At 44.0% G+C, this 14,389-nt stretch overlaps 1 long non-coding RNA gene across 1 annotated transcript; it reads right to left on the bottom strand.

The window, feature by feature from the left end:
* Positions 1–985: 985 nt before the first annotated feature.
* Positions 986–9,655, bottom strand: LOC115462426. Its single transcript, XR_003940841.1, has 3 exons — positions 9,573–9,655; positions 3,725–3,728; positions 986–1,017 (listed from the first exon to the last, which is right to left on the bottom strand). It is a non-coding gene; the product is annotated as an uncharacterized LOC115462426 (long non-coding RNA).
* Between the last annotated feature and the right edge of the window lie 4,734 nt (positions 9,656–14,389).

Below are 14,389 nucleotides of genomic sequence, written 5' to 3'. Positions count from 1 at the left end.
GATGCCCATCTTTCGACACAAATCGTAAGATGGGCGTCCTCACAGTGTCGCCCAAATCGGTATAATCAAAAGCCAATTTTGGGCGTCCCCAACTACTTTCCATCACAGGGATGACCAAAGTTCACGGGGGCATGTCAGAGGCGTAGCGAAGGCGGGACTTGGGCGTGCCTAACACATGGACGTCCTCGACCCATAATGGAAAAAAAAGGGCGTCCCTGATGAGCACTTGGACAACTTTACCTGGTCCTGGTTTTTTTACGACCAATGCACAAAAAGGTGCCTGAACTGACCAGATGACCACCGTAGAGAATCGGGGATGACCTCCCCTTACTCCTCCATTGGTCACTAACCCCCTCCCACCCTCACAAAAAAATCTTTCAAAATATTTTTTGCCAGCCTCAAATGTCATACTCAGGTCCATCACAGCAGTTTGCAGGTCCCTGGAGCAGTTTTAGTGGGTGCAGTGCACTTCAGGCAGGTGGACCCAGGCCCATCCCCCCCTACCTGTTACACTTTTGGTGGTAAATGTGAGCCCTCCAAAACCCACCGGAAACCCACTGTACCCACATCTAGGTGTCCCCTTCACCCATAAGGGCTATGGTAGTGGTGTACAGTTGTGGGGAGTGGGTTTTGGGGGGCTCAGCACACAAGGTAAGGGAGCTATGTACCTGGGAGCAATTTATGAAGTCCACTGTAGTGCCCCCTAGAGTGCCCGGTTGGTGTCCTGGCATGTCAGGGGGACCAGTGCAGTACGAATGCTGGCTCCTCCCAAGACCAACGGGCTTGCATTTGGTCGTTTCTGAGATGGGCATCCTTGGTTATCATTATCGCCAAAAATCAGAAACGACCAAGTCTAAGGATGACCTAAATTTCAGGATTTGGGCGTCCCCGACCGTATTATCGAAACGAAAGATGGATGTCCATCTTGTTTTGATAATACGGGTTTCCCCGCCCCTCCACCGGGACGTTTTGCAAGGAAGTCCTCAGCAAAACTTGGGCGTCCCTTTCGATTATGCCCTTCACGTGTTTTTGCCTCCAACACAATTTTTTTTCGAAGTCCCTCTTAGCCTTCCTTATCAGCGCTTTGCATTTGAGTTCTGGAGCAGTGCAAAGGCAGCATGTGTACGCTGCCGGGAGCCCAGATAGATTGAAGAGTGCAGCGCCGGAGGAAGGGAGGGGGTAGACAGAATCTCGATCGGCAATACAGGTGGTGGCATGCCCCCTTTACCCCCCAAACTACGCCCATGAGAAAGGATAATAGATGTCTGGGTCTCCAGAAGAAGCAGTCATGAAATGGGTCCCCGTCGGGACCTCCGCACAATAGATGACTCGGTAAACTGGCGAGTAAAGCAACTGTGCACCGCTTATTAAGTACGCTCTATCTGCCTGTTTAGTGGATGTCAATTTAGAGAATAAAGTTGTTAAAAGTTTTTTTGGGATCCATTAAATGATACATTACTTTGGGAGGTTTTTCTGACCTATGATTATTTATGGACCGACCACATGTTAAAATGGCTGCAATTCAACAGGAGTGATTGTGGATTCTGGTTGTTATGAGGTCTTTTCCTCCCTATTTTTGAAGAACTATATCTTTGAAGAACCCTATTTTGTCCCTGCACTTCTACAGTACATTGTTTATACCATTGTTCACTTTAGATAAGCTCTTTTTTTATTGATGGTATATTGATCCTTGATGTTTAGTGGAGGGCTAAATCACCCAATTAAGAGGAAGCAGATACTGAAATGTGTATGTGATAAGCAGTTGGATATTGCTGTACTACAAGAAGTTAAATTGGAACCAGGGGAAATGCAAGAATTAAAATACAGGTATTGGAATAGAATATACTACTCTTCAGGCAGTTCCAAAACAAAGGGAGTTGTCATACTGACAAATAAAAATATTCCCTTAGTAGAATATGATACTGGGAAGGATGATATGGGAAGATACGTTTGGTTGGTGGGCAGAATCAATCAGTGGAAATTTATGATAATTAGGCCCCTGTTTACTAAGGCACATTAGCATTTTTAATGCATCTACAATTAGCGTGCGCACTAATGTATGCACCTATAGGGATATTATAGGTGTGTACATGGTTAACGTGCGTTAAAAACGCTAACGCGGCTTAGTAAACAGGGCCCTTAATGTTTATGATCCAACAGGTAATAAGGGTTCTTTATTTTCTGACTTGTTAAAAATTATTCAACAGAAAGGGAAACAAGATATTATTGGGGGGATAACAATGTGACTGGGGAAATTTGACAGGCCTAAAAGTAGGAGTAGAGATGAGATTAGGGAAGGGAAGCATTTAAAAAGATGCCTTCACTTATTTGCTTTGGAATATGTATGGAGAGTACACAATTCGTTAGAGAAGCAATTGGCATATTACTCTGGTACACATTACTCCTATTCTAGGATTGATGACTTCTTTGTGGACAAAAAATCTGTAGGCCTGTGGTCCAACCTATGTATTTATTGATTATTATCTCAGATCATATAATTCTTACAGGAGAGGTGGTGGTAGGGAAGGGAAGAACGGTTCATTTATTAAATAACCCTGCTACACAAAAGGTTATGATAGAAAAATGGAGAGAATATCTGACACTAAGGGGCTCATTTTCGAAACAGAAAAAGCGGCACAAAGTGGCATTTGGATGTTTTATTTGGAAAAATGTCCAAATCACTATTTTTGAAACACATTGTTAAGACTATTTTCTATGCAATTCATCTGCAGTGTATCCAAATCACAAGGGGGCATGTCTGGGGTGGGATTTGTGCATTCCCAGAACTTGGACATTTTTCTGCCATAATGGAACAAAACAAAAATATCCAGGGCTACAATTTAGATGTTTTGGTCTAGACTTGTTTTTAGTTCTGCAAACTGAAGAGTAGCAAATCTCCTGGACCGGATGGTATTCACCCTAGGGTACTGATAGAACTAAAAAAATGAGCTGATAGACCTACTGTTATTGATTTGTAATTTATCCTTAAAATCAAGCATGGTACCGGAAGATTGGAGGGTGGCCAATGTAACGCCGATATTTTAAAAAGGTTCCAGAGGAGATCTGGGAAATTATAGACCGGTGAGTCTGACGTTGGTACCGGGCAAAATGGTAGAGACTATAATCAAGAACAAAATTACAGAGCATATTCAAAAGCATGGACAAATGGGACAAAGTCAACATGGATTTAGTGAAGGGAAGTCTTGCCTCACCAATCTGCTGCATTTGTTTGAAGGGTTGAAGAAACGTGGACAGGGCCGGTCTTAGCAAGTGCGGGACCCCATCCAGCTTATAATCGAACGAGAATAACGCCCAAGTTCCGACCTAAATCGGGAGATGGGCGTTCTTCTCACAAAAACAAATAAAGCGGTATAATCGAAAGCCGAACTTTGGACGCTTTCAACTGCACTCCGTCGCGGGTGCGGACAAAGTTGACGGGGGCGTGTCGGAGGCGTGGTGAAGGCGGAACTGGGGCGTGGTTATCGGGCGAACAGAGATGGGCGCCCTTCGCCGATAATGGAACAGTTTTGAGCTAGAATTTAGGACACTTTTCCTGGACCCTGTTTTTTCACGAATAAGGCCCCCAAAAGTGCCCTAAATGACCAGATGACCCCCAGAGGGAGTCGGGGATGACCTCCCCTGACTCCCCCAGTGGTCACTAACCCCCTCCCACCACAACAAATGATGTTTCACAACTTTTTACTTTCACCCTCAAATGTCATACCCTCCTCCCAAGCAGCAGTATGCAGGTCCCTGGAGCAGTTGTTAGGGGGTGCAGTGGACGTCAGGCAGGTGGACCCAGGCCCATCCCCCCCCTACCTGTTACAATTGTGCTGCTTAATGCTACTAGTCGTCCAACCCCCCCAAACCCACTGTACCCACATGTAGGTGCCACCCTTCACCTCTTAGGGCTATAGTAATGGTGTAGACTTGTGGGCAGTGGGTTTTGAGGGGGATTTGGGGGGCTCAACACCCAAGGGAAGGGTGCTATGCACCTGGGAGCTCTTTTACCTGTTTTTTTTGGTTTTGTAAAAGTGCCCCCTAGGGTGCCCGGTTGGTGTCCTGGCATGTGAGGGGGACCAGTGCACTATGAATCCTGGCCCCTCCCACGAATAAATGTCTTGGATTTATTCGTTTTTGAGCTGGGCGATTTCATTTTCCATTATCGCTGAAAAGCAAAAACGCCCAGCTCACACCTTGACGAATAAAACATGGGCGTCTTTTTCTTTTAAAAAATACGATCCGCCCCGCCCCTTCACGGACCCGTTCTCGGAGATAAACGCCCATGGAGATAGGCGTTTCTGTTCGATTATGCCCCTCCATGCAGACCAATTTGGTGGGGCCCCATCCTAGCCCAGCCCTGCCCATTGATAAGATTATTCCATTTTTAGAAAATTTTTTATTTATGAAATTTCAAATAAAGACAAATGAAGCTAAACTTGTACAGAAAAACTGATTTAAATAATAAGCACAATGCTATCATGAAACCCCCCCTCCCAAGAAATTATTCAGTTCAAGTCCACAATTAGTAGTTCAAATTCTCATAACCCCGGGGGGTCAGAGGTGCGGACACACAATCTCTCCACTGCAAAACACTATACACAAACTTGTGCAAAAACACAGAACCTTACCAAACCATAACAGCACTAATTCCAAGGACAGGACGAGCTACAACCTTATGCATGGAAAGGCAGAACTGTAATTACACCAGGCTCTATAACACCAATACACTACCTTGTGAAAAAAAAAAAAAAAAAGGGCTGCAAATACTACACGCTAGCAGGATACTGTACCTTGATCACACATGAAAAACACATGACACAACAAATATGAAGGCAAAATACTGAATGGAAAGTTACCTCAAGAAGTCAGACTCAGCATGCAGCAATACTAGAAAAATTGAAACTTACATGCAAAATATCACAGATGCACATTTCTAAAAGCTGACATATTCCAATTAATAAATTCTGAATAAATACTTTTTTTCTACCTTTGTTGTCTGATCATTTAGTTTTTCTATTCGCTTTGGTCCCAGTGTCTTCTGTTTTATGCAGTCTTCTTTCCGTTTGATATTTTTTCTCTCACCATGTCCAGCATCCTCCTGTGTCCTTATGTGTTCTGTCTACCATCTGTAGCCCCCTGTCCCTATCCTTTCTCCAGTTTCAGCATCTGCCTTCAAAGTGTTCCGATCCAGCCCTTAAATTCAACAATAAGTACATAAGTAATGCCATACTGGGAAAAGACCAAGGGTCCATCGAGCCCAGCATCCTGTCCACGACAGCGGCCAATCCAGGCCAAGGGCACCTGGCAAGCTTCCCAAATGTACAAACATTCTATACATGTTATTCCTGGAATTTTGGAGTTTTCCAAGTCCGTTTAGTAGCGGTTTATGGACTTGTCCTTTAGGAAACCGTCCAACCCCTTTTTAAACTCTGCTAAGCTAACCACCTTCACCACTTTCTCCGGCAACGAATTCCAGAGTTTAATTACACGTTGGGTGAAGAAAACTTTTCTCCGATTTGTTTTAAATTTACTATACATCCACATCCAGCATTTCTCCTCTCTCCCCTCCACTCCATTTCCAGCAATTTCTCCTCTCCCTGGGCCCTGCCATCCCATCCAAGTCCATCCTTGGCCCTCTCTACCCTTCCCTCCTCCATCCACATCCAGCAATTATCCCCTCTCCTCCATTTCCAGCAATTTCTCCTCTCCCTGAGCACTGCCATCCCATCCAAGTCCATCCTTGGCCCTCTCTGCCCTTCCCTCCTCCATCCACATCCAGCAATTCTCCTCTCTCCCCTCCCCTCCATTTCCAGCAATTTCTCCTCTCCCTGGGCCCTGCCCTCCCATCTGTTCCTCTCTCCCCTGCCCCCCTCCATTCACCCATGTATCCAGCAATTCCCCTCTCTCCCTGGGCCCTGCCATCCCATCCAAGTCCATCCTTGGCCCTCTCTGCCCTTCCCTCCTCCATCCACATCCAGTAATTGTCCCCTCTCCCTTCCCCTCCATTTCCAGCAATTTCTCCTCTCCCTGGGCCCTGCCCTCCCATCTGTTCCTCTCTCCCCTGCCCCCCTCCATTCACCCATGTATCCAGCAATTCCCCTCTCTCCCTGGGCCCTGCCATCCCATCCATGTCTCTCTTTCCCCTGCCCGCCCTCTTCTCTCCCCCACGATGCACAATCGATCATCGATCCCTTTCCTTTTTTGCTTTTACATTTACCTCCAGTCCGGCAGCGTCAGTGAAAGCGCTCCCAGCCAGTAAAAGCGCTTCTCTTCGCTGTGTCCCGCCTTCTTCTGACGACGTGGACAAAGGGGAGCTGGTTGATATTGTGTATCTAGATTTTCAGAAGGCATTTGATAAGGTCCCTCATGAAAGACTACAGAGGAAATTAGAGGAACATGGGATTGGAGGTAGTGTCTTACTGTAGATTAAAAACTGGTTGAAACATAGGAAACAGAGAGTAGGGTTAAAAGGTCAATATTCGCAATGGAGAAGGGTAGTTAGTGGGGTCCCTCAGGGATCGGTGCTGGGACCTCTGCTTTTTAACATATTTATAAATGACCTAGAGATGGGGGTAACTAGTGAGGTAATCAAATTTGCCGATGACACAAAGTTATTCAAAGTAGTCAAATCGCGGGAAGATTGTGAAAAACTACAAGAAGACCTTACGAGACTGGAAGACTGGGCATCTAAATGGCAGATGACGTTTAATGTGAACAAGTGCAAAGTGATGCATGTGGGAAAGAGGAACCCAAACTATAACTACGTCATGCAAGGTTCAGCGTTGGGAGTCACGGACCGAGAAAGGGATCTAGGTGTTATCGTTGATAATGTGCTGCTGCAGCTAGGAAAGCGAATAGAATGTTAGGTATCATTAGGAAAGGGATTGAAAACAAAAATAAGGTTATTATTCTGCCGTTGTATCGCTCCATGGTGCAACCGCACCTCGAATATTGTGTTCAATTCTGGTCGCCGCACCTCACAAAAGACATAGTGGAATTGGAAAAGGTGCAGAGAAGGGCAACAAAGATGATACAGGGGATGGGACGACTTCCCTATCAGGATAGGCTGAAGAGGCTGGAGCTCTTCAGCTTGGAGAAAAGGCGGCTGAGGGGAGATATGATAGAGGTCTATAAGATAATGAGTGGAATGGAACAGGTCGATGTGGAGCGTCTGTTTATGCTTTCCAAAAATACTAGGACAAGGGGGCATGCGATGAAGCTGCAGTGTGGTAAATTTAAAACGAATCGGAGGAAATATTTCTTCACTCAACGCGTAGTTAAACTCTGGAATTCGCTGCCAGAAAAGGTGGTTAAGGCGGTTAACTTAGCGGACTTCAAAAAAGGGTTGGACGGCTTCCTGGAGGAAAAAGCCATAGAATGTTATTGAATGGACGAGCGAATAATACAGTATTTCTAGGATGGGCAGGACAAATTGCTGGTTCTTTTGGCCGCTGTCGGTGACAGGGTTCTGGGCTCGATGGACCCTTGGTCTGTCCCAGCATGGCGATGCTTATGTACTTATATACTTATGACTGAGTCAGAAAAAGGGGCCCTAAATGACCAGATGACCACTGGAGAGATTAAGGCATGACCTCCCTTACTCCCTTACTGACCCCCTCGTACACCCAAAGATGTGAAAGAAACAGTACATTCCAGGCTCTGTGAGAACATCAGATGTTATGGCCAGTCCTATTAGAGCATCAACCAGGTCCCTGGAGTAGCCTAGTGGTTGGTGCAGTGCACTGTAGAGAAGGGGACCCAGGTCCATATCCCACTCTAACTGGTACACTTGTGGTGGAAAGTGTGAGCCCTCCAAAACCCACTAAAAATACACTGTACCTACAATACAGGTGACACCTGAAGGCAAAAGGGCTATTGTATTGTGTAAAGTAGATGTTTTGGAGGGCTTACCACACAATATAAGGGGTAATGGTGAGTTGCGTATCTGGGACCTTTTATGTTAAATCCACTGCAGTGCCCCACTGCTCTGCTGGAATGTCTGTGTGGCCAGTCTACTAAGAATACCAGCCCCTTCTACATCCCAATAGCTTAATTTTGTGCATTTTTCACTTGGATTTTTTTTAATGGTCCAAAAAGGTAGACACACTGAGCACAACAACATCTAGCAAATGGCCTTTTGGGGGAAAAAAAAAGTTGGATATTTTTCTGTTTTGAAACTCGCCATGTTTGCTACTGAATTTTTGAGTGTTTTCCACAAAATGTCCAAAGTCGGATTTTGACATGGTATCAAAAATGGCCCTCTAAATGTTACAGCTGAAGTCTCCTTGGGAGTGATATGGGATGCTGGGAAAGCATACATAAAACGAGTTCACAATATCAATGTCTCTGGTAACATTCAACTGCTAATAAACACAAACCAGGACTCCAAAGCCACCTACTGCGAGTAAGTGTAGTAATAAACAGTTATTTCACCCGTATGTGATCAATAATTTTTATGTGTAGACATGTGTAGACCATGACAGGTATATTAATTCAACTTGCCTCCAGAGCTCGAAAAGTGCAAATGCAAAAAAGACAGACTCTTGTAGAAAATGTAGTGTTTCTTCAAAGAGTTCATGAGAGGCACCACTTGGAGCTACTTATGAAAAGAATAAAATCCCTTAAACACTGGACTGACAAACTGAACACTAATCAGATTGAATATCTGCCGCAGAAGACCAAAATACATTATTTAGAACATGGTAATAATTTGGAGAAATTATTAACATGGCAGCTGAAAAGACAACAAACTGATAAGTAGGTTAACAGAATCATTTCTAAAATGGGGGAGGGTAAGACTGCTCATGAAGACATTGCAAAAGACTTTAGATGTTTTTATGAACAATTATGTACTTTGGAACTTACCTGTCCCAGAGAAGAAATTTAAAACTATGTGGAAGGTTTGGGTTTCCCCAAGATAGGTGAGAAAGATCAAGAGACATTGATTCTCCCATATTAGAGCAAGAAGTAGTCCAAGTGATGCAGGATCTTCTGTCAGGCAAAGCCCCAGGATAAAATAGGTTCCCAATGGAATATTATAAAGTTATGAATCACAGAGTCTCATGGGTTCTTGCTAACCTCTTTAATGATGTTTTGCTAGGTGTCCCACTTCCCAAATCTATGTATAAGGCAAATGTGGTTGTCCTACCAAAGCCAGGAAAAGACCCATCCTCATGCGTTAGCTATAGACCAATAGCTCTGCTAAACAAGAATATTAACATTTTTGCAAAGATACTAGCCAACAGATTGGGTAGAATTCTCCCAAAACTTATTCATAGCGTTCAAACTGGGTTTGTTCAAGGAAGGCAACTAGGAGATAATGTTAGAAGGGCTATAAATGTAATTTGATATCATTGCTAAAAGACAAGAAAAAGCCCTCTACGTCACTACAGATGCGGAAAAAGCATTTGACAGGATGGAGTGGCCATACTTATTTGAAGTTATGAATCAAATGGGATTGGAGTGGGGGAGAATTATTGTATGTGGGTCAAATCCCTCTATGCAAGACCAAAGAGTGCTACCCTGGTTAATGGTTGTAGGTCAGAGGAATTTCCCCTTACCAGAGGAACTAGGCAAGGTTGTCCTATGTCCCCACTCTTATTCACCATTGCAATTGAACCCTTGGCTATTAGAATTAGATCCTCGATTCATACTGCCCCTATAGAAGTTAACAGAAGACAACATAAGATTCTATTATAAGAACATAAGAATATCCATACTGGGTCAGACCAATGGTCCATCTAGCACATTATCCTGTTTCCAGCAGTGGCCAATCCAGGTCACGGGTACCTGGCAGAAACCCAAATAGCAGCAAGCAAGATTCCATGCTATCAAGCCAGGGCAAGCAGTGGCTTCCCCCATGTCTATCTCGATAACAGACTATGGATTTTTCCTCCAGAAACTTCTCCAAACCCTTTTTAAACCCAGATTGAGTTCCAGAGTTTAACTATTCTTTGCATGAAAAAAAAATATTTCCTCCTATTTGTTGTAAAAGTATTTCCCTGTAATTTTGTTAAGTGTCCCCTAGTCTTTGTACTTTTTGAAAGAGTGAAAATTTGATTTACTATTACCCATTCTACACCACTCAGGATTTTACAGACCTCAATCATATCCCCCCTCAGCTGAATCTTTTCCAAGCTGAAGAGCCCTAATCTCTTTAGCCTTTCCATATGAGGAGGAGTTCCATCCCCTTTATCATTTTGGGCGCTCCTTTGAACTTTTTCTAATTCCGCTATACCTTGTTTGAGATATGGCAACCAGAATTGAACGCAGTACTCAAGGTGAAGTTGTACCATGGAGCGATACAGAGGCATTATAATATTCTTGGTCTTATTTTGCATTCCTTTCCTAATAACTCCTAGCATCCTTTTTGCTTTTTTGGCCGCCACCACACACTGGGCATAAGATTTCAGTGTATTGTCTACAATGACACCTAGATCTTTTTCCTGAGTGCTGACTCCTAAGGCCACCTAGCATCAGGTGACTATGATTCGGATTATTTTTCCCAATGTGCATCACTTTGCATTTGTCCACATTAAATTTCATTTGCCATTTAGATGCCCAGTCATCCAAATCCTGCGATTTTTCACAATCTGCATACGTTTTTACAACTTTTAATAGTATTGTGACATCTGCAAATGTAGTCACCTCACTAGTGATTCTGTTTTCCAGATCATTTATAAATATGTAAAATAGCATCTGTCCCAGTGCAGATCCCTGCGGCACTCCACTATTCACCCTCCTCCACTGAGAAAAATGGCAATTTAACCCTACCGGTGAAGTAGCCACGGGAAGCCTTGGGAGCCTGGGCCCCCCAATTTGGGTTCTGGTCTCCCAAAATCTACTGGTTTGGCTGTCAGGGGTCCCCAAGCCCTGACAGCAGACATTTTCCTGCGGCGATATTTGACACCACTTGCCTGTCCTGCTTTCCCCCTCCCCGTGCACATGCTCATTTTTAGTGAAACTGAGCAAGCACGAGCTTCACACATGTTCAATTTCACTAAAAATAAGCATGTGCACTGGGGCGGGAAAGCAGGCCAGACAATGGAGTGGTAAATATCACCACAGAAAAGCTTCAGCTGACAGGGCTTGGGGACCCCTGCCTGCCCAGGTATGTGGGGTTATAGTGGGGTTCAGAGCAGCAGGGAAGCAGGGCAAAATGTGCCCCCCCCCCACTTTGGGCTCATGCCCCCTCCCAAATCGAGGTCTGGCTACACCTCTGAACACTTCCCTCCGATTTCTGTCCAATAACCAATTCCTAATCCATAGAAGGACATTGCTTCCTATCCCATGACATTTTACATTTTCTCAGGAGTCTCTCACAAAGAACTTCGTCAAAAGCTTTCTGAAAATCTAGATACACTACTTCAACTGGCTCACCTTTATCCACATGTTTATTTACACCTTCAAAGAAATGAAGCTAATTGGTGAGGTAAGACTTCTCTTGGCTGAACCATGCTGACTCTGTCCCATTAAACCATATTTATCTATGTATTCTGTAATTGTATTCTTTATAATAGTTTCCACTATTTTCCCTGGTATTAAAGTCAGGCTTACCAGTCTGTAATTTCCAGAATCACCCCTGGAACTCTTTTTTAAAATTGGTGTTGCATTAGCCACCCTCCAATCTTCAGGTATTACGAACGATTCTAACAAAGGGTTACAGATCACTAACAGATCAGCAATTTCATGCTTGAGTTCTTTCAGTACCCTGGAGTGTATACCATCTAGTCCAGGTGATAGACAAGTAAAATAATAATAATTCACCTGGACTAGATGGTATACACCCCAGGGTACTGAAAGACATTTGACTCAGTACATCTTCCAGTTTCACACAGATTTCTTTCAGTTCCTCTGCATCATCACGCTTGAAAACCATTTCCGATACAGGTAGATCTCTTACATCTTCTTCCATAAAGACAGAAAAAAAGAATTAATTCAATCTCTCCATTATGGCCTTTTCCTCTCTGAGAGCCCCTTTTGATTCTTCATGATCTAACAGTGCCACAGATTCCTTCACAGGCTTTCTGCTTCTGATGTATCTGAAAAAGGTGCTACTAGGAATTTCTGTCTCAATGGCAAGTTTTTCTTCATACTTTCTTTTAGCCTAGCTTGACAGTGCTTATGTTGCTTCTTATTTTTATTTATTTATTGCACTTGTATCCCACATTTTCCCACTATTAGCAGGCTCAATGTGGCTTACAAAGACCTGTTATGGCATCACCATTCCAGGTTAAATAATACAGTTGGTGTTACAAAGAAGTCAATGAAGGTAAGAGGATTTGGTCAATCAGCTGTAGAAATCTTCATTTGGATCTTTTTCCATTATTTGAAGGATGCTCTTTTGGCTCTAATAGCCTCTTTCACTTCACCTTTTAACCATGCTGGCTGTTGTTTGCCCTTCTTTCCATCTTTGTTAGTACGTGGCATACATCTGGTCTGGGCTTCCACGATGGTATTTTTAAGCTAAATGCCGATGCCAGCAGCCTGGTCCCACCCTGGGTGAGGTGGAGCCCATCCCAGTTCATTATAAATCTAAAACCCTCCTCCTTGCACCATTGCCTCATCCAAGCATTGAGACTCCAGAGCTCTGCCTATCTCTGGGGACCTGCGTGTGGAATGGGTAGCACTTCAGAAAATGCTACCCTAGAGGTTCTGGATTTGAGCTTTCTACCTAAGAACTTAAATTTGACTTCCAGAACCTCTCTCCCATATTTTCCTATGTCATTGGAACCCACATGTACCAATACAGCCGGCTCCTCCCAGCACTATCTAAAATCCTATCTAGATGACACGTGAAGTCCACCACCTTTACACCAGGCAGGAAAGTGACCAGGCAATCCTCACATCCACCCACCACCCAGCTATTTACATGCCTAATAATTGATTCACCAACTACAACAGCCATCCTAACCCTTCCCTCCTGGGCAGTAGCTCCTGCAGACACATCCTTGGTGCGAGAGGATATTGTATCTTCTGGTGTGGTGGTCCTTTCTACAGGATTACTTCCAGCTGCACCAGGGTGATGCTCTCCTTTTAGAACACCTCTGTCCTCCAAGGCAGCACAGGGGCTGCCAGATTGGAGATGAGACTTCTCTACAACGTCCCTGTAGGCCTCCTCTATGTACCTCTCTGTCTTCCTCAGCTCCTCCAAGTCTACTACTCTTACCTCAAGAGAACGGACTCGTTCTCTGAGAGCTAGGAGCTCTTTGCATCGAGCACACACATTTGACCTCTCACCAACTGGGAGATAATTATACATATGACACTCAATGCTTACACAATATCCCATTGATTGTCCTCCTTCCACCAGGTCTCTGAGATGCCTATTATATCTACCTCTTCATTTAGTGCTATATACTCCAACTTGGCATTTGTATATAGACAGTTCAAATTGTGTCTTTTCCTAGCATCTACAAGCTGCTTTGAAGTTGACTTTGATCATTTGCATCCTATACTCTATTCTCCCATTAAACACTCTTGGCTCTCTTTCAGCATTATTGAAACTTCTCTATTGGGATTCCTTAAAGACACTGTTTCAATAGTATCCTTTGAGGATACTCCACATCGAACCATGCGTTCCTGGGCAATGGCAATGGCTCCCCACCCCACCCCCACACACATATTTTAGTTTAAAAGATGCTCTATCTCCTTTTTAAAAGTTAGCACCAGCAGCCTGGTTCCGTTCCTGTTAAGGTGGAGCTCATCTGTTCGGAACAAGCTCCCCCTTTCCCAGAATGTTGCCCAGTTCCTAACAAATTTAAATCCCTCATTCCTGCACCATTGTCTCAGCCATGCACTGAGACTGCGGAGCGCTGCCTGCCTCTTGGGTCCTGTGCGTGGAACAGGAAGCATTTCTGAAAATGCTATCTTGGAGAATCTGGATTATATGCAGACGACACTCTTATATTTATGTCTAATCCGCAGCAGTCATTACCTTTTTTGTTGTCTGAATTGTCTTGGTCTGGCTTTAAAGTTAACAACAACAAAACGTAAGCTTTACCCTTTAATATTAAAATTACAGGCCTTCCTACATTCCCCTTTAAAGTAGCTGATAGGGAGTTCAGATACTTAGGTATCACTATATTTGGTAACACAAAAGACTTGTTCCATCTTAATTATGACAAACTTACTGAACAAATTCAAGCGGACTTGGGCCAGTGGCAAACTCTTACATTAAAATGGTAGGGTAGAACAGAAACACTTTGAGATGATGATCCTCCACAAATATTTTTTTTTTTGTTACATTTGTACCCCGCACTTTTTCCCACTCATGGCAGGCTCAATGCAGCAGGCAATGGAGAGTTAAGTGACTTGCCCAGAGTCACAAGGAGCTGCCTGGGCTGGGAATCGAACTCAGTTCCTCAGGACCAAAGTCCACCACCAT

Source organism: Microcaecilia unicolor, chromosome 2 (genome assembly GCF_901765095.1).
Source record: "Microcaecilia unicolor chromosome 2, aMicUni1.1, whole genome shotgun sequence".
NCBI classification, from domain to species: Eukaryota; Metazoa; Chordata; class Amphibia; order Gymnophiona; family Siphonopidae; genus Microcaecilia; species Microcaecilia unicolor.
This window is presented reverse-complemented; position numbering and strand designations above follow the sequence as displayed.